The sequence below is a fragment of the Protopterus annectens genome, chromosome 6.part1, assembly GCF_019279795.1.
Source record: "Protopterus annectens isolate FY-2018-M chromosome 6.part1, PAN1.0, whole genome shotgun sequence".
Taxonomy (NCBI): Eukaryota; Metazoa; Chordata; order Ceratodontiformes; family Protopteridae; genus Protopterus; species Protopterus annectens.
Genome location: NC_056738.1, coordinates 492,728,205 through 492,734,204, shown reverse-complemented (window position 1 = coordinate 492,734,204; position 6,000 = coordinate 492,728,205).

Sequence of the window (6,000 nt, the reverse complement as noted above, 5' to 3'; positions counted from 1 at the left end):
ACAGGGGCGGCATATGACACATATGGGGGGGTAAACACCTTGATGGGGAGGGGTGTTGGGAAATCAGAAGCCCATGAGCCCCCTAGTGGAAACAGTGGGACTGAGGTTCCCACCCATGGGCAGTCACCACTGCACCTTCACAGTCCTAAAGGTGGCTGTGCTGGGGGCTGAGTCAGAGAGCCAGGCCAACCCTCTTGTTGTGACACATGGCCCTGGAGCTGACATAGCAGATCACCAACCTCCCTATGGAGCTCGCTATGCACCACAACCTGGACCTGGCGATGGGGAACAGGTTCCTGTCCATGCCTGCTCCTGGGGGGTCGAGCCCAATCCCCTGAGGCTGTTCTACCCAAAGATGGTGCAGGACCAATGGACGAGGAATTCCCAGGTTGGGCCTCAGACTTGGTGGTGCCTGGTGCCACGGCCAGCTGAGGTAGGACAGGTAGGTCCACTGGGACCTGCATTCCCATATGTGCTATGGTGTTTATGGTTTATCAACATATGTGGGTTAGTAATAGTCAACACATTCCAGGATTAGTTATAACAGCATGCATAGATTTTTCCATTAGCTTAGCCACCAGATATGGAACAGTTGCATAGCAAACAGAACACACGCATATATGGGACCACAGTGGTAATAACAACAGCATGCAGGTACATTGATGGCACCATGCCACTAATGCTGGAGTATTTCAACATAGCACATGTATAGAAACAGATTTAAATAATTATCAAACAATAGGACATATGTCCTATCATTACAGTGGAGTCATCACATACCAACTGAGGTGGGTATTTAGTGTATTGTTGGAGATATGGTGGGGGGAGAGAAAGATGTCAATTAACAACTAGTATATTCCTGTAGTTAGCATTACTTTCTTAGTCAGTGCTGTTATCTGTACCTTACAAGTATTACTACATTACCTATTGCCTTAGTTTGGACAGTGATATTGCTGTCAACAACTATATACATGGACTAGTTTTACCTGTAGTATGCACCTCTTATCTGGTATACCTGTGGAGGAATTGCTTGTTAACACTATTTCTACACATACTCCCAGATTCCAGGTTGATGTTATGCACATACCTGTCCATCTCTTTTTGCACAGACTCAGTGCCATGTCTTGACCACAGGCAGGTGAACTGGGACATATGTAGACTATTGTCCTCTTCAACTTTTAGTGACTTACAACACTCTTATACAGGATTTCCTAGACAGTTATATTATGTAGCATAGTATGGGTGTCAGTGATCAGTAATACCTTATTATTCTGAGCAACTGCAACACTCACAATGTCATACAATACCAGAGTAAACAGTACCAGTACAGGGTATCAGGCTTTTATTTCTAGGCACAGTGTTCATATCTGATGGACCTGTGGGAGGAATGCTTGTTAGCACTACCTGAATGTTGCCACACAAAGTATCAGATTTCACATTAGCTTTATGCACTTACATCTCACTCTGTTACTGTACACACTCTGGTCACAGCTTGAAAACATGGGGGTGTAGATGGGACATACTTGTCCTAATACTCTCATAACATTTTGGGGAGTTGCTAGTGTGACAGGTTTGTTTTTTATATATGTTTAACAATCAGTTGTATTTCTTGTCTGCTGCCTAAACATCTGGGATCACCCCACTGATTTCCCAGGGAGACAGGGTTACAGGCAGCAGATATGGGACAATATACTGGACATTCTGGACATATCTGTACAGTTGTGGGGTATGATTCTGTATGCAGCTTACTTCCACTCCCAGGATTCAGACCATGGCTGTGTCTGCTAACAGTAAAACGCTGTCCATCACAGTTGTGTGTGCTATATGGATATTGATGTATATTTCTTATCTGATTTCTGTGTACAATTCTCCTGTGGTTTTACATTCTGACCTTGTATTACATCACTCTTATACAGGATTTCCTAGACAGTTATATTATGTAGCAGAGTGTGGGTGATAGTGATGAGTAATACCTTATTATTCAGAGCAACTGCAACACTAACATTGCCATACAATACCAAGTAAACAGTACCAGTACAAGGTATCACTCTTTTATTTCTGGGCACAGTGTTTGTATATGATGGACCTGTGGGATCAATGTTTGTTAGCACTACCTCACTGTTGCCACACAAAGTACCAGATTTACATTAGTATTATGCACTTACATCTCACTCTGTTACTGTACACACTCTAGTCACAGCTTGACAACATGGGGGTGTAGATGGGACATACTTGGCTTATTACTCTCATAACAGTTTGGGGATTTGCTAAAGTGACAGGTTTGTTCTTATAGATGTGTGAAAATCAGTTGTATTTCTTGTTTGCAGCCGATACATCTGGGATCATCCCACTGATTTCCCAGGGGGACACAGTGACAGGTAGCAGATAAGGGCTAATTTACTGGACATTCTGGACATATCTATACAGTTGTGGGGTATGATTCTGTATGCAGACTACTACCACTCAACAGGATTTGAACCATGGCTGTGTGTGCTAAAAATACAACAGTTCACATCTCAGTTGTGTGCGCTACTTGGATTTTGTTGTCTGTCTTTTCACTGTTTTCTGTCTATGTCTCTCCCAGTTGTACTAGCTGACCTCTGGGGATTACACCAATCATATACAGACATTCCTACACATTTTTAACTTATGTTGCACAGTTTGGGTAACAGTGCTTAATACAACAGTACTATTAAGTGACTGCAAATCTACATTACCATATACCAGAGTAAACACATGCAGTACAGCAGTTAGATCTTCATTGTCAGGCTATTATGCTTTTATTTACATACAACCTATATGAGACTCTTCATGCCATATTCTCTGGTCTATGCAGTACTTGCCTTAAACAATACAGGTTTTATACAGGCAATTGACTTACTAATGCAGTTAGATTTATTTCCTATGACAGTACATGCAAGAGTGCTACTAACCTGCCTCACATTGCAACCTCTCCAAGCGACAGCCATGGGTCTCCTGGTTCACAGCCCTCTCACTTGCCACTGTGAAGGACATAAGAGGAATATTTAGCCATACCTATCCATAATATACATGACCTGGCAATTATTAAACAGGTAGTGGAGTGATACTTACACACTACTGGGACCTGCCCTGTCCTCCTAGCCTCTTGGATCCACTGATCTAAGAGATCCCCCTTTCACTACTTCAGGTCAGCATAGTGATGCCTGACATGCTCACCAGTTCGGGGTATCTCAGTGGCACTGATGAGGTCACGGGCAAGACGGTCCCAGGCTTCAGCTTTATATTGGGAACTCTGGTACTGGCCCTGCAGCAGTCTCTGATCATGGTCTTTGACAAGGAGTCCTGCCATGACTCTGGACTCCTAGATGCCCCAGCGCTGTGCCCAAAAGCGCACTTCCTCACCCAACATGGTGCCTGCAAGGGGAAGCTACAACCAGTTATGAGATGTATTCCCACCTGTTGGGTTTTAATAGGGCCAATTTCCTGCACTTTGCCATGATTGGATGGTTTTGAAAAGGCTAAACTATGGGCAAACCTGCTTATCTAAGGTTGGCATTGCTGAAAGGGGTATACCACTGGGCAAATTGAGTTAGCTGGCCTACACACTGCTTACACTTACTAAGCTGGCCTGTGCAATGCTTAGTGTTGCTTAATATTTACTTTGCATTATATTTGCTCTTTGGCATTGATTTATTATTCATTACATGTTTTATATATATATATATATATATATATATATATATATATATATATATATATATCTGGTATCCATGATTCATGTGTATGTACACTGTATGGGGTCCTTGTGTTTAATAGGGGAAATCCCCTCCATTACAATTACACCTCACATCTGGGCTTACTTCAGTACTCCAGTTCACATATTTATGTTATGTAGTAGGTTATAGAACATATGACTGTATACAGATTCCTTTCACATGTTCAGTTTGATTTTCCTATAGTGAGGGTTTGTTTGGTGATACCTCAATTTTATGTACTGCTGTGATGGCTTAATGGTTAACTACTGTGACTATAGTGTATAGGGTCTTGGGTTCAAGAACTACAAAGGCTGTTTATTTTGTTGCTGGGCAGAACAGCAGCTGTTGGATACAGAGTGATTAAGGCACTTTTAAGCACTTGTAAGCAGATTTGCGTGGGTTTGCGCGAGGGTAAGCAAGGCTAATTTCTGGTTAAATATGCTTATAGAGAGTTAGCATCAATATTGCTTAACCTGTGTGCGCATTGCATACCCCCCGCAAATGGGCTTAAACCACTTACTAGTGCTTACATATGCTTACTCCCACTTACTACTGCTTAATATGCTTACACTTGCTTACTAGTACTTATTCCCGCTTACCACTGCAGTAATTTAGACAGTAATGTCTAATGGTTCTTGAGAAGGTGGGGGATTTGGAAGCTGTACAGAGTTATCATTCATTACACATTTTACCTTCCATTTGTACCCCTGATTCCTGTGTACATATACTGTATGGGTCACATGTACGATCTGTGGACTTTGCAACGTTATGACACTGGCACCTCACATCTGCATTTAATGCAGTACTCCAGTTCACAAATATTTGTTATTTATTAGGTTATGCAACTAAAAGTATTGGTCATAAAGTGATTTGACATGGAAAATGGACTGTACTGCAGTGGAACTCTAACCAGGAATGACTGCTCGTAAGGCGAATGCTCTGCCCACTACACTATTGCTGTACTGCTTCATTTGCATATATCTTGCTTTTTATCCTCTTCTGCCATTTAAGCTGCATTAACCATAGCTAAGCAATGGGCAAACCCGTGCACCTACAGTTAAATTTAATCTGTTTCATAACATAAAAAACATCCTTATATTTGTTGTTTTAACTATTGCTCTTGTACACATGGGGAGATGTTGCTGGGGGTATGTGTACACCTATGAGCGGTCTCGTTCATTCTTTTCTGACTTGTCTGCTGTTCTTCATTGCAGGGGCATGTATATTCTGAGAGATCTACTCTTAGACACGCCCCCTACACTCTTACATGCTCCGTGTAAGATTAGGAGCTCAGGCAGTGCGTCTTCATTAATATGCATGGTGCGCTGCCATCCTGCTCCTAAACAGCCACTTCTGTGCAGGACTAAGCTAGTCCTGCACAGAAGGATAGTGAATTTGGGGGTCTGTCTCTCCAGATCCCAAACAAGACTCACTTTGGAGCACTGTGTCCCAGTTCCAAGAAGCTGACACACCCACAGCTGGATATCTGATTTTCAGACACACACACACACACACACACACACACACACACACACACACACACACACACACACACACACACACACACACAAACACACACACACTCCTGGGGAATGCTGGCACAGATTTACTAGCTGTGTCATCTTTATCCAGACTATAAGCTAGCCACGCTGCCACCAGTCAGCCACTCTAAGGCTCTTACAAGGGTATCCAATTATACTGAGTAAAATTAAAACTAATATAAATGGTAGAGTGCAACCAAAGCAGCAAGGATTTTTGGAGTGGCTACGATGTTACTCCAATAAGCACAAGTACTCTCAAGGTGTTAAAAGTATTCTCTAAAAGGCCAGTCACAATGAAAGGTATAAAAATATTTAATAATAAATAAAAGGATAGAAAATATGAGAATACTAAATATCTAAGTACAATGAACACCAGAGTTTCAATCACAGGAGATATAAAAATAACACAGTTGGATAGATTCACAGTGATGCAAGAAAAACAATACTTTACTAATCTCACTGTATTTCCTGACTGTTTGAAGAATAACTGTTCCCTAGTTTACTTAATAAATACAGCAAGGCAAGATGAGATGCTTACTTCCACAAGGTAAGATGATGAGCTTCAAAACTAGACAGAACTGTGATAATTGACATAGATCTTTTATATCAGGTTCCAAACAAAACAAAACTAAACAAACTGCTATGTGAGCTCCATCCTCTCAGTGCTGGTTATAGAATGACATCATATTTGATCACCTGACTCTGGTACAATACATACTTAG